Source organism: Rhinoderma darwinii, chromosome 10 (genome assembly GCF_050947455.1).
Source record: "Rhinoderma darwinii isolate aRhiDar2 chromosome 10, aRhiDar2.hap1, whole genome shotgun sequence".
Classification (NCBI taxonomy): Eukaryota; Metazoa; Chordata; class Amphibia; order Anura; family Rhinodermatidae; genus Rhinoderma; species Rhinoderma darwinii.
The window spans coordinates 45,662,233-45,685,570 of NC_134696.1; the positions used below are offsets into that span (position 1 = coordinate 45,662,233).

At 48.9% G+C, this 23,338-nt stretch overlaps 1 long non-coding RNA gene across 1 annotated transcript in view; it reads right to left on the reverse strand.

Annotated features, from left to right (window-relative positions):
• LOC142661418 (uncharacterized) overlaps nucleotides 1-17,344 on the reverse strand; it is a 30,103-nt gene extending 12,759 nt beyond the window's left edge. Inside the window, exons 1-2 of the long non-coding RNA XR_012850732.1 lie at nucleotides 17,263-17,344; nucleotides 4,997-5,141 (exon numbers count right to left, since the gene is read on the reverse strand). This is a non-coding gene — a long non-coding RNA (uncharacterized LOC142661418). The remainder of the gene's footprint in view (nucleotides 1-4,996; nucleotides 5,142-17,262) is intronic.
• Between the last annotated feature and the right edge of the window lie 5,994 nt (nucleotides 17,345-23,338).

Here is a 23,338-nt window from a genome sequence, read left to right on the forward strand (position 1 = left end):
GGTCGGGACCTGGGAGTCTTGGACCTAGCACAAATTTCACAAGCGGCGACGTAGGCCTTAACGTCTTTAAGCAACCCAGGCCACCAATAGTCTCTGGCAATGAGGTGCTTAGTACCCAGGATGCCTGGATGGCCAGATAGTGCAGAGTCATGATTTTCCCTGAGTACCCTTAGCCGGAATTGCAGGGGAACAAACAGCTTGTTCTCAGGAAGGTTCCCGGGAGCAGAACCTTGATCAGCCGCAATTTCGGAGACTAAGTCAGAATCAACAGCGGAAATGATTATACCTGGGGGCAAAACACAAGCAGGATCTTCCTCCGAAGGAGGGCTGGCCATGAAGCTACGCGACAGTGCATCAGCCTTAATATTTTTAGACCCAGACCTATAGGTGACCAAAAAGTTGAATCTAGTAAAAAATAACGCCCATCGAGCTTGTCTCGGGTTTAGCCTCCGGGCAGATTCTAGGAAAACCAGATTCTTGTGGTCGGTAAGGACCGTAACCTGGTGCCTAGCCCCCTCCAGAAAGTGGCGCCACTCTTCAAATGCCCATTTAATGGCTAAGAGTTCGCGGTTGCCAATGTCGTAGTTACTCTCAGTGGGTGAGAACTTCCTGGAGAAGTAGGCACAGGGACGGAGATGGGTGAGGGACCTGGTACCCTGGGACAAGACAGCACCCACTCCCACCTCGGAGGCGTCCACCTCCACGAGGCTCTCCCACTCCTCAGCCTCCCAGGCTGATTGGTGGAAGAAGGGGTCACTCGACCAGACTTAGGAGCAGGTGCAGAGTGAGTAACCACGGGCGTCGACACAGAAGCTGTGTCAGGCAGATCCTTTACACTTCTGTTCAAATCTACAGCCTCGTGTCCGTTTAGGGTATGTGCACATGATAACTGCAATAACGTCTAAAATTACGGAGCTGTTTTCAGGAGAAAACAGCTCCTGAATTTCAGACGTAATTGCATGTACTCGCGTTTTGTGGGGCGTCTTTTACGTAATTTGGAGCTGTTCTTCATTGGAGTCCATGAAAAACGGCTCCAATTATGTCCCAAGAAGTGTCCTGCACTTCTTTTGACAAGGCTGTAATTTTACGCGCAGTCTTTTGACAGCGACGCGTAAAATGACAGGTCGTCGGCACAGTACATCGTAAAGCCCATTGAAAGTAATGGGCAGATGTTTGCCGACGTAAAGCGACGACGTAAAACGCCTCCATTACGTCTGAAAATAGGTCGTGTGAACCCTGCCTTATATTGAATGATCACCACACCGTGCCAGAAAGTTTGACGCAGATGTGAACAGAGCCTAAAAAAATAAGGTTTCTTACACATTGTATTGACAAATTTTCATTGGCATTTTGCACAGCGTTTTTTGCGCGTTTTCAGAGGGACCAAAACGCAGCAGTCAGATCTTAGTTTAAAGTTTATAGTAAAACACTATAAAATCTACAGACACAGTTTTTGCTTTTTGGCATTTTTGTAGCATTTTTTGGATCAGTTGCATTTTTATCAAAATGCAGTATGCTCTAGGTGTGGCATTTATTCTGGTATTTTTCTCCAATAGAACTTCAAAAATGTCTGGGAAAAAAAAACTTGTACAAAATGACAAACTGAAAAAATGGCACTAAAAATGCATGTAAAAGACGCCACTAAAACAGCTCTTCATTGTTGCAGCAGTTTTTAACACGCAGAAAAAACCCCTGTGTTATTCCAGCCTGTCTGATTGCAGAGGCGCTGCGTATTTTTTTCTGTATTTTCTTTCTATCACTATGATTACATAAATACAATATATTTAAAATAAAAAATACTAATAATAATAATTGACTGCATATTTAATTGTCATAAACTTATGTTATATATAAACTATGTAAAAAAAATATTATATTAATACATTTTACAGAATTTTTTTGGGCCACAAAAAGAAATCTAGTTGGATATCTGACAAAAAAAAAATAACACGTCTTCACATACAATATACAAACCTTTGTTGAAAAGAAATTCTAAAAAGGATCTAGACATTGCCCCCTCAAATACAAATGTGTTTTTTTTTTTTTTTATATTTAAGTCAGTGGACAATAGATTGTCCAGTCTGTCCTCTATTGACCCTAATGTATTATTTTCTTATCATTCCAAAAAGCACACTTCATTTTTGTCCTACCAACTAAATGAATTGAAAGATATGCTGAAATTAAAATGTTTACATTAAAAAAAATGTCTACACATTCCCAAACTGTTTTATTTTTACATTCTTTTGGTTGACGATACCATGAAAATAAAATGTATAATCGTCTTTTTTTCTTCTTGCATATTCTCTGTATGACAAATTATCGTATTCTGCTTCATTTCTCCATCATCAATTGAATAATGAGAACAATACACAAAGAGAGAGCAGGAGGGAGGCAGTTTTATGGCCAAAGTTTCCAAGGCACCCAAATCTCATGAAAACATGATGGGTCGCTTCTGCTATCTGCTGATGAGTTTTATTTGTAGGCCTACAGGTTAAAAGGACTGTGCCCTTGGCCCATTCACAGAAAGTTCAGAGATAAGAATCCCTAAGGTCTATAGATCAAAACCACAATGTCTCCAGAGAGTGCAAAAGGGCAAAGAACATAATATAGAAGACATTTTAGGCAATTGATTTGTGTGTAACTTTCAGAATTAAATTATTACAAGGGTAACAGGGCAATGACTTTCTTTTTTTTCTTATTTAATGCACCGGTTACAAAAAGAGAAGACCATAAAAATAATTCTGGTAGGGTTCAGCGTTTTGCTTTTTGTGCGTTTTTCGTGGTGTTTTTTTTAATTGCGGCCAGATGTTACTTTAAAGTTTATAGTAAAATATCAAATGCACAAGACACAACTGCGTTCTTTTGTTTGTGGCGTTTTTAAGGCAATTTTGTGGTCAATGGTGTTTTTTTTCCAAATGTATCATGCTCTCTGCCTTTGCGTTTTTCCAGGCATTTTAACCATAGACTTTTCTATAGGACTTCAAAACAGTCATAAAAAACGCATGTTCCATATGAGATTAAATGAAAAATGGCACTAAAAATGCCTAAAAAACCCTGCATGTTACATTTTAATGACCTTTTTAGAAAAGTTTTTTAAATGTTGTTAATATTGCCAGAAATGTTCTGTCTGTGAAGGAGGCCTAAAGCAAGGTTGAAGAAGTGATATTGGAAAATTTTAGAATTCCAAAGCCTCGAGTGCACTCTTTTCTTGTGATTTGCTATTCCAGATGAATATTATATTATAGATAAAATATTATAGATAAAATATTATTGAATTTTTATGATGCTTTTCTAACAGATTTTCCAGATGAAGTCAAACCAAAATTCAGGATTTGTGGAAGTGCAACCACCTCAGAAGTCCGATACAAATCATCTCCAGACACAAGTGGAGTCAGAGGCATAATTTAAAGTTCCTTGGCTCCAATGAAAAATATGTAACCCCCTAAAGCTATGCCCCCTCTGAGTGGAGTAAAAAATGTTTTTGCCTCTCAGGCCCATGTAACACTGGCAGTTACCTATCAAGCTGATGCTCTGCTCGGGGACTCCACTACTGTTGCTAACATCACTGTCCATATATGGACAGTGACTTCAGGGGTTTCCTATCGCTGGAGCCCCCGAGCAGAGCATCAGCTGATGCTCTGCCTGGGGACTCCAGCATTGCTGCCAACGTCACTGTCACTGTCCATATACAGACAGTGATGTCAGCAGCAGTGCGGGAGTCCCCAGGCAGAGCATCAGCTTATGCTCTGCTTGGGGACTCCAGGGTTAGGAAACCCTGAAGTCACACGTCCATATATGGACAGTGACATCAGCAGCAGTACTGGAGTCCTCGAGCATAGTATCCATATATTGACAGTGACGTTGGCAGCAGTGCTGGAGTCCCCGGGCAGAGCATCAGTTGATGCTCTGCTCGGGAACTCCAGCTATAGGAAACCCCAGAAGTCACTGACCAAATGTCGGGAGAAGTACTGGAGTCCCGAACAAAGCGCTAGCTGATGCTCTGCTCGGGGACTCCAGCAATAGGCAATGTAACAGCCCCTTGCGGTCATGCTATTGATAACACGCCGACACAACCAGCACAGGAAGCAAGCCCTCAGTCACGTGGGGCCTTGTCGGCGCGTAATCAATATTAGAAAAGCTCCAGGACTTCCAGGAACAATTCACCGGGTTTGAACGGCACCATTTAGTATCACATTTTTAATTAAAGTACATTAGTAAGTGACTTCTTTTTACATAAAAATATGAATGCAAAGCAATTTTTTTAAATTTTTGGTCCCTGGATAACCCCTTTAAGCCCTGCCACAGGCAGAACTTATCAGGTGTACAGAGCTGACAGACCTAAGGGCGTTCATTAGGCCCCCAGGCTGCCTTGACAACCATTGGCACACCGCCATTGCGTTGCTGGGGAGGGGGGCGATGGCATGTCAGAGGGGACTACCCCCTCATTCTAACGCCTTAGATGCCGCAGTCACAATTGTCCACAGCATCTAAAAGGTTAAACTGGCGGAATCAAAGGGGTCATTGATTCCAACTGTTGCAATGAGGTGTTGGCTGTATTTCACAGCCGATACCCTTTCCTTTAAAGGCGGCCACGTACACGTTTTTGTAACCACATTATGTGATTGGGATTTTTAACTGAGAGGGTATGTTCACATGTACCGTATTTGCTGCGAATCTTCCAGCTGGATTTGTGGGTGGAAAATCTGCAGTGTATTACATAGCAGCAAAGTGGAGGGGATTTTAACAAATCTCATCCCCACGCTGTGGAAAATGCCCGCAGAGAATACGTGCATAAATTGACCTGCTGTGTGGATTATAAATCTGGTACATGTCAATTTATGCTGCGGAATCGCTGTGTATTTATTGTAGAATTTCCCCATTGAGTTCATTGAGGAAGTCCTATTCCTCGACAAATTCCACTGTTTGCAATTTTGCTTGTTATTCACAGCAAATACTCCAGGCTAAAAAAATAAATAAAAATAAAGCCTTTACACACCTCTCGCGACGCTGCCATAGCAAAGCACCCCTGCTCTCTTCCAGCTGGTCTGTGTCCAGGCTGCACCCTGAGATGACCTACAGTACATTCGGATAGTCTTCAGACCTTTCACTTTTTTAACATTTTGTTATGTTGAGGCCTTGTGCTAAAATGAGAAAAAAAATTCAAGGTTTTCACCATCATTCTGCACTCAATACCCCATAATGACAACGTGAAAACAGCATTTGATACATTTTTGCAGTTTTATTAAAAATGAAAAACTCACATTTTGTATGGACGTAAGTATTCAGACATTTTTCTTTGATACTTATGGTATGTTCACACGTAAAAGTAAAAATGGCTGAAAATTACAGAGCTGTTTTCAAGGGAAAATCTCCTCTGATTTTCAGCCATTTTTGAAACAGAAAATTGTTTTTGAGACGTTTTTGGGGCTGTTTTTCAATTGACCCTATGACAAACAGCTCCAAAAATGTCTCCAGAATGCGGCACCCCGGTTGGGAACCACTGATATAAGGTCTCACAGCTGAAAATTTATATCCGAGCAAAAACCAAGCCATGAGGGGGAAAGAACTGCCTGTAGTGCTTAGAGACAGAATTGTGTGGAAGCACAGATCTGGAGAAGGGTACAATAAAATTTGTGCTGCATTGCACTGTGGCCTCCATATTCGTGAATGGAAGAAGTATGGAACAACCGGGACTTTACTTAGTTTGGTGGGGTGGCCAGCGCTAGGAAATCTGAGAAAAAGGGCCTTGGTAAGAGAGGTCACCAAGAACCCAATGGTCACTCTGGCTGAGCACCATAGATCCTGTGTGTAGATGGGAGAAACTTCCAGAAGGTCAACTATTACTGCAGCACTCCACCAATCTGGGCTTTATGGAAGAGTGGCCAGAAAGAAGCATCTCCCCAGTAAAAGACATATGAAAGCCCGCGTGGAGTTTGCAAAAAAAGGACTCTCAGACTGGGAGAAACAAGATTCTGTGGTCTGATGAAAACCAAGATTACACTTTTTGGCCTCAATTCTAAGTGTGATGTCTGGAGGAAACCGAGCACTTCTCATCACTTGCCCAATACCATTCCTACAGTGAAGCATCATACTGTGAGGGTGTTTTTCAGCGGCTGAGAAAGGGAGAATGATCAGGGTTGAGGGAAAGATGATTGGAGCAAAGTATTCTTAATGAAAACCTGATCCAGAGTGCACTGGACCTCAGACTGGGCCGAAGGTTCACCTTCCAACAAGACAAACTCCCAAAGCACACAGCCAAGACAACACAGGAGTGGCTTAGGGACAACTCAGCCAGAGCCCTGACTTGAACCCAATCGAACATCTCTGGAGAGATCTGAAAATGGCTTTCCACAATCGGTCCCCATCCAAACCTGACAGAGCTTGAGAGGATCTGCAGAGAAGACCCCTGCAGCCAATGATAGCAGGGACGATTTGCTATGGCAACACTAGGAGAGGTGAGTATAGGCCTTTTTTATGATGGCGATCAATTTGGTCAAATATTAAAGCATCATTTCGCAAATATTAAGCCCGGATTTTCCTGTGTGTCATGGGTTAGATATGCTGTAGACTTTTCTGCAGCTTATCTGACCTATGTGAACATAGCCTTACATTTACCTCATTGGCCAAACGTACCAAAAATGGGACTCACAAACATATCCATTATAATAAAGCTTGTATATAAGGTGTGGGGTGCTTCTTCAATTACCAAGCTCTTCTGCGGCTCAGGTCAACATCCTAATGTTGCCTCCTACTGTGGTCAGATTCCCACCTGCCTTGTGACTGTCCCATTATTACAACATCACCTTTAAATGTAGCAGACACATGTCTGACCACGCAGATTACCCTGGGGCCATGAGTATGTGTTTGTCAATTAGCATGCCTCATGCTGTCACTCAAATGCTCATTTAGATCTCACCTACAAACAACTTTCTTGAACATAATCGATTCTATTTTTTATGTCAGCACTGTTATTAAGAGCACTCTCTATCTTACATAGTTATATAGTTACATAGTTGATAAGGTTAAAAAAATAGACACAGGTCCGTCAAATCCAACCTATAATCCTACCATGTTAATCCAGAGGAAGGCAAAACCCCCACGAGGTTGATGCCAATTGCCTCATTAGGGAAAAATTCCTCCCAAATCCAAATATCGCAATCAGAATAACTCCCTGAAACAACGTCCCATCTCCAGAATCTACTACTCATAACTTGTAATATTATATTTTTCAAGAAAGGCATCAAGGCCCTTCTTAAAATGTTTCAAAGTATCAACCATCACAACATCCTGTGGCAGAGAGTTCCATAGTCTCACCGCTCTTACAGCAAAGAATCCCTGTCTGTGACGGTGGAGAAACCTTTTTTCCTCTAGACGTAGAGGATGCCCCCTTGTAATTGTTACAGGCCTAGGTGTAAAAATGTCATTAGAAAGATCTCTGTACCGTCCAATAATATATTTGTACATTGTAATTAGATCCCCCCTAAGTCGTCTTTTTTCTAAACCGTATAGCCCCAAGTTTGATAACCTTTCTTGGTACTGCAATCCACCCATTCCCTTAATTACATTGGTCGCCATTTTTTTGCCCTCGTTCTAGTTCAGCCATGTTTTTCTTATACACAGGTGCCCAAAATTGTACTCCTTATTCCATGTGTGGTCTGACTAGTGATTTTCATAGAGGAAAAATGTATGTTCTTGTCATGAGCATCTATGCCTCTTTTAATGCATCCCATGATTTGAATTGCCTTGGCAGCAGCTGGACATATATGGGCAGTGATGTCAGCGGCTTCTCCAGGAGCAGAATTCCCGGGCAGAGCGTTGCCGACGCTCTGGCAGGGGATTCCGCTCATAGAGAAAGCCCCTGATATCACTGTAGTGCTATCTCCAAGGGGGGCACTATCTTCAAAGGGGGTGGGGCACTATCTGTATGGGCACTATCTACAGGGGACACTGTGGAGCTATCTACATGGGCATTGTGTGTGACACTATCTACATGGGCACTGTGTGTGGCACTATCTACATAGGCACTGTGGCACCATCTATGTGGGCACTGTCACTTTATATGTGGGCATTGGCACTAGGGGCAACTAAGGGGGCATTATACTGTATTGGGCAGCCTGGCAACATTATACTGTATAGGGCAGCTATGGGGAATTATACTCTATGGAGGCTTTATACTAAATGGTGACAGCTAAGGGGGCATTATACTGTATAGGAGCAGCTATGGGGGTATTATAATATATGGGGCAGCTATGGGGCATTATACTGTATGGGGTAGATATGGGGCATTATACTGTATGGGGCAGCTATGGGGGCATTATTCTGTGTGGGCATTATACTGTATAGGGCATATTTTGTGTTGGCATTATACTGTATGGGGACCGCTATAGGGGCATTATACTGTATTGGGGAATTTGTGTGGGCATTATACTGTATGGGGTCATCTGTAGGGGCATTATACTTTATGGTGCAGATATGGGGCAAAATACATTGTGGGAGCCGCTATTTGGCATTATACTGTGTGGGAGGCACTATGGGGTATTATACTGTGTGGGGGAAGCTATAGAGGCATTATACTGTATGGGGGATTTCTATAGGGGCATTATACTGTGGGGAGGCACTATGGGAGCATGACACTGTGTGGGCTGAACCAGGTATGTATGCGCGGGGATTGGACAGGGTTAGAGGCATGGCTTAAAAGGAAAACAAGTGGCAGTGTGCCGCATCGCTTGTCCCTCTTTAATATACCCAATATTTTACCATTTAATGCATAATTGTAAAATTTGTTTCCTCAACCCAAGTGCATAACCTTACATTTATCTACATCAAACTTTATTCGCTATTTCTCTGCCCAAACCTCCAGCTTCCCCTTTGTAGATAGCGTCACTTCCCTCCGCCCCTGTAGATAAAGCCATTGTGACTCCTTCTATTCAGGGAATCCCCAGCCAGAGCATTGTCGACGCTCTGTTTGGGGATTCCCCTCCTGGAGGAGCCCCTAACATCACTGTCCAGGGCCGCCATCCGGAACTTCAGGGCCCCATACAGCGAAATTTTCTGGGCCCCCCTACCGTGGCACCGCCTGTTAACGGTATTCCGTCCAGCACTATATCATGGTACCCAGGGCCGCCATCAGGTGGGGTATTAGGGGTACTGATGTGAGAGGCCCGGCCAAACCTAATTGAAAGGGGGGCCCGGCAAACTGCCGCGACTTGCCTTTGGTAGAAAAAAAACAGGCCCCTGCAATGGGGCCCGTTTTTTTCACCAAAAGAATGTCATGAGCTGCGGGCCCCCCTTTCAATTAGGTTTGGCCGGGCCTCTCACATCAGTACCCCTAATACCCCCCCTGATATCGGCCCTGGGTGGCATGGGGGCCGTCAAACACCGCCGCCCGTGCGACCGATCGCGCGCACCCGCAAACTCCCGCGCATGCGCACCGGCGACCGCCTGGAACCGCGCACCGAATTTTGAGGCAGATTTTGACCTGCCCACACTATTTTGCTGCGTTTGTTGCCCGCGGCGATTGAGGACAGCAGACAGAAAACACAGCGAAAAATGCATTTTCTGCCTCCCATTGATTTCGATGGGAGGTCAGAGGCGGAACCGCGGCAAGAAAGGACGTGCTGCTTTTTCTTTTTTCCGCGACTGGCTCCCATTGATTTCAGATTAAATCAATGGGAGGCGGTTTTGGAAGTTGTTTGGTGCTGATTCTGACGCAGCGTCCGAGTCAATATCAAGGCCCAAAAACTCTGTGAACTGGGCCTTATTGTTAGGGCTTATTCAGACGAACGTTTAATACGTCCGTGCAATGTGCGTGATTTTCACGCGCCTCGCACGGACCTGTGTTACTCTATGGGGTCGTGCAGACTGTCAGTGATTTTCACGCGCCTCGCACGGACCTATGTTACTCTATGGGGTCGTGCAGACTGTCAGTGATTTTCACGCGCCTCGCACGGACCTGTGTTACTCTATGGGGTCGTGCAGACTGTCAGTGATTTTCATGCAGCGTGTGTCCGCTGCGTAAAACTGACGACATATCCGATATTTGTGCATTGTTCGCGCATCACGCACCCATTGAAGTCAATGGGTGCGTGAAAATCCCGCCCAGCACTTCCGCAGCCGTATGAACTATGAATGAAAACAGAAAAGCACCACGTGCTACAAGCATACAAACAGAGTGTCATAATGATGGCGGCTGCGCGGAAATCACGCAGCCGCGCATCATACGCTGCTGCCACACCGAGCTGTTATGGACCTTTTGCATGCACAAAATGCCACGTTTTTGCGCGCGCAAAAAGCACACGCTCGTGTAAATCTGGCCTTAGGGTAGGAACACACTAGGCACGAACACTGCGGATTTTATGCAACACATTTTATTGTGGACAATCCGCAGCGTATTACAGTCGCAGCAGAGTGGATGAGGTTTGAACAAATCTCATCCACACGCTGCAAAAAAAAAATGGACCTGCAGTGTGGCTTTTTAAGCTGCAGCACGTCAATGTATTCTGTGGAATCGCTGCTCCTCTGTTGCGGAAATGCTGCGGTTCTGCCGCAAAAATTACAAATGAGAAAAAAAAAAAGGCACTTTTTTAAATTTATAAAAAAGTCTAGACTTGCCGCGGCCGTAGTCCTGATGACGCGATCCTCTATTCTTAACGCAGCTCGGCCTCCTGTCATGACGTTTCATACCATGTGACTGCTGCTGCGGGCACATGGTCTACAGCGTCATCCCAGGAGGCGGGGCTACGTTCAGAAGACAGAGACGCGTCGCCCTAAACTACGGCCGGGGCAAGTCTAAACTTTTTTTTCCCTGCAGGATTCCCGCAGCGGACAAGCCTCACCAAACCTGCGCCACTATTTGGTGCGGTTTTGCTGGCAGAATTCCCTGCGGCTACCGGGGCGGATAAGCTGTGGAGTTTTACTCAGCATATCCGCCTAGTGTGTCCCTTATGATGTCGCTCCTGGAGCTGCTGCCGGTCTCTAAATAGGCAGTTGGTCCAGTAGAATTTGGAATTATTTTTTTTTGTGAACCAGCTTAAAAAAATACAAAACTTTTGTGTTAGGGCCTGTTCACATCACCGTTCGCTTCCGTTCCGGGGTTCCGTCTGAGGTTTCTGTCGGGTGAACCCCGTAACGGAAAGTGAAAGTGACAGCACAGCTTCCGTTTCCATCACCATTAGCGCAGTCGACTGCGATATTGATTCCGTCCGAAAACCAGCCGGAATGGTGACGAACGGAAACCATTAGCGATGTTTCCGTCACCATTGAGATCACTGGTGACTGAAACGGAAGCTGTGCTGTCACTTTCACTTTCCGTTGCGGGGTTCACCCGACAGAAACCTCAGACGGAACCCCGGAACGGAAGCGAACGGTGATGTGAACAGGCCCTAACACAAAAGTTTTGTATTTTTTTAAGCTGGTTCACAAAAAAAAATAATTCCAAATTCTACTGGACCAACTGCCTATTTAGAGACCGGCAGCAGCTCCAGGAGCGACAGCATAAGGGACACACTAGGCGGATATGCTGAGTAAAACTCCACAGCTTATCCGCCCCGGTAGCCGCAGGGAATTCTGCAAGCAAAACCGCACCAAATAGTGGCGCAGGTTTCGTGAGGCGTGTCCGCTGCGGGAATCCTGTAGGGGAAAAAAAGTTTAGACTTGCCCCGGCCGTAGTTTAAGGGTATGTTCACACGGCCAAATTTCAGACGTATACGAGGCGTATTATGCCTCGTTTTACGTCTGAAAATAGGGCTACAATACGTCGGCAAACATCTGGCCATTCATTTGAATGGGTTTGCCGACGTACTGTGCAGACGACCTGTTATTTACGCGTCGTCGTTTGACAGCTGTCAAACGACGACTCGTAAAAATACAGCCTCGTCAAAAGAAGTGCAGGACACTTCTTTCAGACGTTTTTGGAGCTGTTTTCTCATAGACTCCAATGAAAACAGCTCCAAAAACGAGTTGGTAAAAAACGTCTGAAAAGCAGGGTCTGTTTTCCCTTGAAAACAGCTCTGGATTTTCAGACGTTTTGGTTGACTACGTGTGAACATACCCTTAGTGACGCATCTCTCTTTTCTGAACGTAGCCCCGCCTCCTGGGATGACGCTGTAGACCATGTGACCGCTGCAGCAGTTACATGGGATGAAACGTCATGACAGGAGGCCGGGCTGCGCTAAGAATAGAGGATCGCGTCACCAGGACTACGGCCGGGGCAAGTCTAAACTTTATCAATTTACCTTTTTTTTTTCTCTTTTGTGATTTTTGCGGCAGAACCGCAGCATTTCCGCAACAGAGGAGCAGCGATTCCACAGAATACATTGACACGCTGCGGCTTAAAAAGCCAAAAAGCCACACTGCAGGTCCATTATTTTTGCAGCGTGTGGATGAGATTTGTTCACATCTCACCCACTCTGCTGTGACTGTAATACGCTGCGGATTTTCCACAATAAAATGTGTTGCATAAAATCCGCAGTGTTCATGCCTAGTGTGTTCCTACCCTAAGGCCGGATTTACACAAGCGTGTGCTTTTTGCATGCGCAAAAAACGTGGCATTTTGCGCATGCAAAAGGTCCATAACAGCTCCGTGTGGCAGCAGCGTATGATGCGTGGATGCGTGATTTTCGCGCAGCCGCCATCATTATGACACTCTGTTTGTACGTTTGTAGCACGCGGTGCTTTTCTGTTTTCATTCATAGTTTATACGGCTGCGGAAGTGCTGGGCGTGATTTTCACGCACCCATTGACTTCAATGGGTGCGTGATGCGCCAACCACGCACAAATATAAGACATGTCGTGAGTTTTACGCAGCGGACACACGCTGCATGAAACTCACGGACAGTCTGCACGGCCCCATAGACTAACACAGGTCCGTGCGAGGCGCGTGAAAATCACGCGCGTTGCACAGATGTATTACACGTTCGTCTGAATAAGCCCTAACAATAAGGCCCAGGACTGCAAGGACCCATTATCCACTTTTCCTGCCCAGGACCTTAACCATCCTTCTTTGAATTAACACACCAACACCTTCTTTATGCAAATGTGGAAGTGGCCACAGCTTTATTATTATTTTCAACCATCGGCATGAAGACATATATATATTTATTTATTTCCTCTCCTCCTGAAATGCCGATGCTCCCTGTCTCCATCAGGCATGTAGGGTGCTACCTCCGTCTTCATCTGCCGTACTTTCCGCCAAGAAGGGGGAACTGAGAAACCTACTCAGTCCCCCGACCACCCCCACCAAGCAACGCCAGCCCTCTCTCGGCACCATCCAAGAGATCCAATAAAAAGATATCGAGCCCGATATCATTCAGATGCACTCCATCCGGTGCCAGCAGATCTGCATTATCCCCCTCCAGGGATTGGTGTCGCAACCCGATCCCCCCTATAGAGCGAATGAACCGCGACACCCGCACATTGATTAACCTGCGCACTCTCTCCAAAGCTGCCATATTCCTCGCTCCTCGCCACACCGTGCGCGCCACTATTTCGGACCAAACTATCACGCAACGGGCGAACAGATCCCGAAAACGCGCCAAATCAGTTCGTATAATTGACAATAACTCAGCCATTTTCACTTGGCCGATATCATTTCCACCCGCATGGATGATTAGGACAACAGGTCCGTACGTGTGCCTTGTAACTGCCACTACTTCTGGCAGTAACTGCACCCACCGTAATCCCCGGACACCTCTCCAATGGACGTCGGCCTGTGCGAGGCCCAAATTCGGACCTAATGGCCTTCGACCCGCTCGAACCGCTGCCCAATGCACATACGAATGCCCCAAGATCCACACTTGGGGGCGCCGCAACCCTAACAAAGAAATTAAGCTACATTCCGGTCAAATGAAAATTACAGGCAGGGTTAACATAACACTCCATATAACAGGAAGGAAAAACAGGGGGGGGGGGGGAAGGGGAGGGGGCGACCTTTCTTATGAAAACTTCCAGCTTACACCATCTTTAAAACCAGATCAGGTCGCACATATGACTTATAGCTATTAGAGCGCCATCTACCCAGACTCATGATAGCCGCTGAATCCAAGCCCAAGGCATCCGCCTCAGTTGCCGCACCTATCCTAAATGAATGTGTACCAAACTCGCCCGGCGGCAAACCTAGATACTTCAAGCCGGCCTTAAAAATCGCCTCAAATTGAAAACGCGACATCGCGGATCCATCCTGATGGATCAAGAATTGCGTCCCGGGCACTCGGACCAACACGAATTCCTGGACCCATTTTACCGGGCAATACTGCCCCCCAATCCTCCCAATCGACAGCCAAGCCCCCTTTCCTACCACATCAGTCTTTGACCTCCGCACACAGACCCTGAGAGAATCTCCCAACGTTACTACATCCGATCCGAGAAGACCACCGCTCGCACTTACTCTGTGCGGAACCAGCTCACTAACCCGCAAAGCGGCAAAGAAAGCCAACGAAAACGCCGCGCCGAACAAGGACACTTCATATTCATCCCGACACACAAAACATAAAACGGCTAGCAGCCGACCCAAAAGTGAAAAAGATACTGGCCGCCTCGTGTCCCTTGAACACGCCTCTTTTTTCCACCCTTTTAAAGACTGCCGAACTACAAATTCTTTTGTAACATCTCTGCATCCCCACAATTTTAACATAAAGGCCACTCCTGCTAAAAACTTGCTCGCCGTGGCCGCACTACCCCCTTCCTGACGTATTTGTACCAAACTTGCTAACGTGACGTCCAGGTGACACCCCTCCTGTGATGGGAAGTCATTCCCCGCAATCTCCAACCACCGATCCCACGCTCTGCAATGACTCTTCCAAGTCGCCGGTACCACCGAACCCCTCAACAGTCTCATAAGTTGTCCTCGACCAGGGCCCATAAGTGAAGGGGGGGGGACACCCCTTCTGCCAAAGCTGCCGGGTGCAATTCCCGAAACCGGGACATCTGTGAACGAGACAAAGCATCAGCCATCACATTACTGACACCCGGAACATGTTTTGCACGAAACCACACATTCAAACGCAAACACTTCAAAACCAACCGTCTTAATAAAGCTAATACCGGCAACGAACTAGACGACAACCCGTTCACCGCATGCACCACCGCCATGTTGTCTGTCCAAAATACAATCCTCTTATTCACCATCACGCTACCCCATAACTCTATTGCAACTATAATAGGAAACAATTCCAATAGCGTTAAATTACGTAAGACTCCCAAATCACTCCAATGCAAGGGCCAAGGGGATCTACACCAACTTCGGCCCAAAATTGCTCCAAAACCATCACTTCCGGCTGCATCCGTAAATAATTCCAAATCTACATTAGACAACTCAGCGTCCTGACACACCGACCTCCCGTTAAACGAACTCAAAAAAGAATGCCAGACCAACAAATACTTCCTCATACAAGAGGTTACCCTGATAAAATGATTTGGCTTCGAGATACCTCTAGTGGCTAAAGACAAACGCCTAGAAAAAACACGACCCATTGGAATTATACGACAAGCAAACACCAGCAATCCCATTAACGACTGTAACTGTTTTAACGTCACTTTTTTCGACCCCATGACCTGGTCAACCTGCGTCACTAGCCTTGCCAATTTATCATCTGGCAACCGAAAAATCATCCGCTCGCTATCTATTTCGATACCCAAAAATGACAAAACCGTTACAGGACCTTCCGTCTTATCCTCGGAAATAGGTACCCCGAAACGCGACATCACCTGTCGAAACACTCTCAGCAACGTGCTGCACAACCCAGAGCCCCCCGGGCCCACAAAAAGAAAATCATCCAGATAATGAATGACCGAGTCACAACCAGACTCCAAACGAACTACCCACTCTAAAAATGACGCAAACATCTCAAAGTAACTGCATGATATTGAACAACCCATAGGAAGGCACATATCCACGTAAAACCCTTTGTCTAAACAACAACCCAGCAGGTGAAAACACTCCGGATGAACCGGCAGCAAACGAAAGGCCGCTTCAATATCCGATTTGGCTAACAACGCCCCTTGTCCAGCCGCCTGTACCAACCTTACTGCAACATCAAAAGACGTATACGAAACCGCCGCCTCCGCCCTAGAAATACCGTCATTAACAGAACCACCGCGAGGAAAAGAAAGGTGATGAATCAGCCTAAACTTTCCTCGTTCCTTCTTTGGAACTAAACCAAGGGGGGAAACTCGCAGATTCGTATACGGCGGCTCGCTGAATGGACCTGCCATTCTTCCTAATTCCACTTCTTTTGCTAATTTTAGCCGCGCAATGCCCACATTCTCATTGATCGACTTCAAATTGTCAGCCAATGACAATGTCGCAGAATATTCAAAAGGAATCTCAAAACCAAACGAAAACCCGTTAGTGAGCACCTCTGCTTCCCGCCTCCTGTGGTACCGCTCTAACCATGGGCCCATCTCGAGCACGTTCACCGGCGTTCTCCGCTGCGCCGGAAGGAGGTGCCTTGACCGGCTGCTTACCTCTCCGGAAACACCGGAGCGCCGAATGAGCGCCCCCACAGATGGAGCATTCATGTCGAAATTTGCACGTGGCAAAGAAACGACAGTGGCCCTCATTGTAGAGCCAACAGGCACCTGTGGGCCTAGCGGCCGCAACTCCAGGGGCGGGGCCCGGTGCTGCGGCCGCACTGGGAAAGGGGCGTTGTTGCCTACTCCCTTGCGCTAAAATAAGCTGCAACCGCACGTCCGTTGCCTTCGTCGCCCAACTAATATCAGGCGACAAAGCCAAACGTCGCCGAAATTCTTCATCATATCGCCACCAGGCCGCACCACCGTGCAGCCTGTGGGCGCTGAAAATTGTGTCAAAATAGACAAACAACTCGGCCCCTTTCCCAGGATAGCGTTGGCAAATAACATGAGCCAGTGTAGCGTAACACTGTACCCAGTTGCCAAATGTTTTCGCTACTTTTGCTTTCCTATCCGAACCTCTCTCAAAGCCCCGCTCCTTGTTGACAGTCACCTGCTCCACCGAGACCAAGGACCAAATATCCACAAATTCATTCCTCCAAATCTTGTCCTTGACCTCAGCTGACAAATGAGTCCCGAGAGGAGCGACTCCACAAAACAATGAATCTCTAAACGTCAAACTAGCTAAAGCATTCTCTTTCTCAGACGGGGGCATAGCTCCCTCTGGTGGCACAGAGGGACACGACGTTCCCTCATTCACTTTCAACCCAGCCACCACGGCTTTTAAAACAGAAATCAAATCCGCACCCGCTGCATTAGGTTTATTAAGCCATGCGTCACCGCAGGCCGACTCACCGCTCCCAGAGGTCCCACCGACTCCAGAGGGTCCTTCAGCCACTTGCCGCGGCACTGGAACCACGGCCTGCACCTCCTCCACCGGCCCGGCGGGAGGTACAACCTGGGACAGCTGCTCCTGATCCACCGACAAGCGCTGCACCTCCCGGCGTCGACTGCGTCTCTGCGGCCGTGAGGATCTCCTCGACGACCTCCTCCATGATCCGGATGATGCGGACGTCGTCGCAGACGAGGAGGAGAAACCATCGCTGGAAGACGAGGAATACCGTCGACCACGCCTCTTCCCGTCACCTGACCTGCGACGTCCATGATGGCCGTGCCGGCGATGTCCACCAGCCCGGCGTTTCCTCCCTCGCCTGGAACGCTCCCTTCTTGGACCTGCAGGAGAGAAAGATGACAAGGCAGGAGAAGGGCAAATAGCATCCAAAACACCCTCACTCCTATCTTTCCTAGCACACTCCCCCCCTGCCCCTGATCCGTGCTGACAGGGGCCCGGGGGGGACCGGGGTGGAGAAGCGACAGGCACCGCAGAAGCCCCCGCCCCCTGGCTGGGCTGCTTGCTCACCGTCCGCCTCCCCGCACCCGCCGCCATCTTCTTTTTTCGTGCGCCGCCATCTTGTGTCCTGGCTGCACTGCGCCTGCCAGGACGTCCCGCCCCTGTTCCCCCCGCCGCCAATTCTGGCTGCGTAGAGAACAGCACGGGGAAAGATGGCGCCGACCCCGGCTGCACACAGGCCCCAGAAGCAAGTCCCAGCTCCTGTGAACATGCCGCATGGTAAGCGACCATGTCGGACCAGTCGCCTGAGTCCGCCATATTCACCCCACTGTCACGATAGTCGGCCGCTGCCTCCGCGCCCGCATCAGCAGCTCGAGGCGGGTTGTACCGTGCCCGTGCCGGTTTAACAGCCGCCCTCTTACCGCCATGGGGAAGGACGCCAGCGCGACGAGTGGACGGGGGGGAGGGGGGCACTATGTCGACCGACGAAGCACCCGTCGACATAGGCCTAGGGGACCTGCTGGGACCACCGCATGACTGTGCAGCAGTCACAGCACCCCTCATAGCAACAGGGCTAGGGCTTAGTCTAACCGGAGGGCGTGTAACGCGCTGCGGCCTACCTCGGGTAGCCGCTCCCGACTGTTCCATGCCCCGCTCAGCTCCTCGCCTCTCTCCTTCCTCCAACAGGGATTCCAGCCAGGCAGGCCCCTCTGCCGCTACCCGCTGTGCCACCTTCCGCAACAGTTCTTCTGCCATCTTCTTAACGACCACGCTCTGAATCTCCACAGCAGCAGCAAAGGTGTTTCTTCCACTGCAGCTTGAAGGTAAGAGGGCTTCCTGCTCCAAACCTCTGCCTTATATCTTCTTAACCACGCCCCTCTTACCCCTTGTTGACCAATCCTGATCCTGGGCATTATTTTAAACCGTTCCATCCTTTCTTAACCCCTTGCAGTCCCTGACACTCTCCCTAGGCGCTTCAGTGTCTACAATTCACAGAGTTTTTGGGCCTTGATATTGACTCGGACACTGCGTCAGAATCAGCACCAAACAACTTCCAAAACCGCCTCCCATTGATTTAATCTGAAAATGCATTTTTCGCTGCGTTTTTTGTCTGCTGTCCTCAATCGCCGCGGGCAAAAAACGCAGCAAAAAAACGCGGCAAGATAGTGTGGGCAGGTCAAAATCTGCCTCAAAATTCTTTAAGGAATTTTGAGGCAGATTTTTTTTTTGCCTGCAAAATACTGTGTGAACAGGGCCATACATGATCAGCACTTTGAGATAATTTACTCACTGTCTGAAGAGCTGCTCCCACTCCAGTCCTCTTCCGGCGATGTCTTCCAGGCGAGGTCTTCGGTCCAGACGTCCAGTCCTTCACCTCCAGCCAGGCTCCAGGTAAGTTTTGTCCATGTGTTTCCATGGGTGCGCCGCGCGGGCGATCGCGGCTGCGGGTGCGCCGCGCGGGCGATCGCGGCTGAGGGTGCGCGCGCGTTCGCGGGCGGTCGCGGGTGCGCGCGCGGGCGGTCTCGAGTGCGGGCGTTCGTGGTTGCGCGCTCGCGAGTGCGCACGTGCGGGAGCTTCCTTGTGCGCGCGATCGGGTGCGCGGGCGGACTGTTTGACGGCCCCCCATGACGAGGGGAGGGGGCCCGCAGCAGCAGCAGCTCACGACATTCTTTTGGTGAAAAAAACGGGCCCCATTGCAGGGGCCCGTTTTTTCCTACCAAAAGAATGTCGCGGCAGTTGCCGGGCCCCCCTTTCAATTAGGTTTGGCCGGGCCCCTCACACCAGTACCCCTAATACCCCCCTGATGGCGGCCCTGTCACTGTCCATATATAGACAGTGACACCATGGGCTCCTCCAATAGCGGAATCCCCGGCCAGAGCGTAGGCAAAGTCCTGTATCTAAGCCTACCACATGTTTTACTAACTTTTTTTGTTGTGTATGTGCTTTTTTTTTTACAGGTTCGGTTGTTGAACTTTGGATTTGAGGACTACTTCGATGACTTCTATTTTTTAAAATGGTTATGGTCTATGTCTTTGTATTTTTTTTTACATTTTATTACTACCATCTTAGTAATGGCCACTGACTGATTGACAGCATCCATTACTAAGGCGGGGCTTAGTGTTAGCCGGTGCAGGGTCTAACACTAACCCCCATTATTACCCCTGTACCCACTGCCACCCGGGGTACTGGAAAGAGCCGGGTGGGAGCCAGTACTCGACCATCTGTAGTGATGGCCAGGCACTGGGGAGGCCACAGGCTGGTATTATTAGGCTGGGAAAGCCCAAAACAGTGGACCTTCCCGCCCTGGTTGTGCTAGCCTGCTGCTAATATGTTGTATCTGGCTGTCTATTGAAAATGTAATTTTAAAAAATAAATAATTTGAAAAAAACACGCGGTGTCCCGTCCCCCCCATTTTTCATAACCAGCCAGATACAACATAGCAGCAGGCTAGCATTACCAGGGTGGGAAGGGCCAAGGTTTCTGGCCTTTTCCAGCCTCATAATACCAGCCTGCGGCCGCCCCAGTAACCGGCCATCACAACAGATGGTCAGGTACTGGATCGCACCCATCACTTCCCGGTACCCCTGGTAGCGGAATGTATCTGGGTAATAATGGGGGTTAGTGCTACCCTTTTTACCAGCTAATATGAAGCCCCACCTTAGTAATGGACGCTGTCATACAGCCAGTGGTCATTACTTTTTTTTAAATCAAGTAATTTTTTATTTTCAGCAAAAAGAAAACAATTGTGATACAACATCACATCCCATACACCAACTCCCCCCTCCCCCAGCTTCCAGAGTATGTATGATCATAAAAACACAGTATTAGCACAGAACACAGTACCGAATACATTACATAACAGAAGTAAATCTAAGGTATACATATAAATCACATGCATCCAATTCCCCCATAGGTCTATCAGGTTACCCTAAACTGCATGCTATGACGTTCCAGAGTGCACCTCAGCTGCAGCATCAGGCGGCGAGTTCCAACCCCGTCTCTCCACCCATAAAGACCAGATTTTATCAAATGTGTGTGAAGCCTTCCTTGCCGTGTAAATATATTTTTACATACGTGTTAGCCACGTGACTTTGTTACAAAATTCTAATAACATAGGACGGTTGATCATCCAACCAATGTTGTGCAATAAGCTTCCTAGCCACATATAACATACGGGCAACGGCCAAGTTGACATGTTCAGAAACAGAGATATCTTCCACGTGCCCCAAAACACATACAAACGGAGTAAAATCCACTGACACCTGGTATACAGAAGAAATAGTGTCCACTACCTCAGACCAAAACTGTCGCAGCTGCACACATTGCCATATCATATGTGTCAACGTGCCAGATTCCCCTCCACATCTGGGACAGTCAGAGGAGTCCCTGAAACCAATTTCAGTCAGAAACACCGGTGTTCTATAAACCCGATGTATCAGAAACAGATGAGATACACGATGTACCTCATTCATAGATAATTTAGGAATCCGCGACAATATATCCCCCCACTGACTTTCTTCTATGGGCCCAAGATCTCTTTCCCATTTACTCCTCAACATGAAAGAAGAGGCTGGACGCAGCCTGCAGGGATTAAGGGAAGCCGACATGACCGTCCTGGTAGGGAAAGGGTTAATTAGGTGAGGGAGAGTTGGAGGGAGTTGGAGGGGGGACGGGGAGGAGTTAAGGGGGACGGGGGGCCGTTACTGAGCTTCCCGCTGTTTCTCGGCATTGAGCCGGAAGCAGCGGGAGGAGTAACACAGAAACAGTAAGCTCCCCGTTGCCCGTGCTTCTCAGGATGGCAGAGTCTTTAATGTTAGAGCGGCTGCGTGCCGCTGCTGTGCACCACGGTCCCGGATGGCTAGAGGAGACCGTGGATGAAATAACTAAGATCCCGGACGCCGTTTCGCCACGTCGGGCCCGGCGTTCGGGGTCTGTTGCACAGGACAGGCTCCCCTCCCCCGGCCCCCTTACAAGCATGGCTATGGCGGCGGGGGGGGGAGTCGGCAACAACCGCTCCTGCGCAGAGCAGGCAGAGAGCGTTGCCGGGGGTGACGGCGACGCAGGCCGGGTCGACCCGTCCCTCTCGGCGGTCCCGACCTCCAGAGCGCCTCAGTCCGGAGGCAGTCCCGCGGACACGGCGTCGCAGAGGGAGCCCGATCCCGGACGCTGCAGGCCAGGCAGCTGGGAGGACCGCCCCTTCTCAGGCCCTGCGTCCTGGCAGGAATCCCAGGCCGCGACGGGGTCCAGCGGTAAGCAGGGAGTCGCAGGCTGGGCTCCCTGTCACCCCTCCCCCATCAGATGGAAGATTTGGAGGACAAGGTACGGCCGCCCCGCCTGGTGATGTTCCGGCCAGGGGGCAGGCTTCGTCAGGATCGTCTAGACGGACGCCTAGATCTGCAGCGACGTCGAGGCAACAGGTCCGGTCGGAAGTTTGGGTCCCGGCGGTTGGGCGGCAGGTTGCCGGCCCATCGGTCAGCGCGTCCTCATCCCCGTTCCACAGATGTCGTTGGGATGGACAGTCGTCGGCGAGAGAAGAGCTGGAGGAAGGTGAACTGGACGTGTATCGTCGAGGTCAGGATGGTCCGGCTGACGGGAACACAGCGCCTGTGCAGCCCGGTGAGTGTATAACTCCATCATTGTCTTATCCAGCGATTTTTATGTCGGGTGTCGGCGGGGGGGCTGCTAGCATTGCATCGGGGGCCGGTAGTGGCGCGGGCGGACGCGACGGAGCGGGTTTGGCAGACTTAGTGGGTTGCTTACGGGAGCTGGTGGGGCGCCTAGACAGGGCCGCGGCGCCGGTAGTAACGGAAGTGTCCCCTGCGGTAGTTTGGGAAGGCCCCAGGGACGTGGGATCGTTACAGGCGCGTCCCGTGATGGCGGTTAGAGAGGCGGTCGCGGTGTCGGTACAGACCGAGGCACAAAGGGATGGCGATCGAGTGCGTATGGATGATCGTGCTCGGGGGGAGGTGTATGTTTGTTTTGAGGGTCCGTTGGGGGCGCATTTAAAGCAGGAGGTGCGTGATCGGATCTGGAAGGACGAATATGTTGACATTTTTTCTCTCTTGCCGCTGGCTAAATTTAATTTGGATAAGAGCAAGCGGGATGAGAGTAAAAAGGACGAGGAGGAACGGCGGCGGTATAGGCTTATCCCGCAGACGTTCGTTAATTGGTCGCAGGCGTTCGCTATATTGGCCAGTGTGATAGGGGAAAAGGCGCCGGAAAATTGTTCGGCGTTGTTTTGTTATTTTGATGCCATTGGGGAGGCTCATAGGGCGTATGGGGGGCAGGCGTGGCTGCGATACGATGAGCAATTCCGTCAGCGGAAGGCGGTTCGGCCGGCGATTCGGTGGGACCAGAAGGATATTGCTCTCTGGTTACGAGTTACGGCTCCGGTTAGGCAGTCCTTTCTCGGGAGCGCCGGCCAGGGAGGCCAGTCTAGTCAGGTTGGACAAAGCGGCGGGGGAAAGGCGGGGTTTTGCTGGCAATTTAATGAAGGTCAGTGCAAGTTCGGGGCCACGTGCAAGTTCAAGCATGTGTGTTCCGAGTGTAATGGTGCATCACACGGGGCGGCAAAATGTC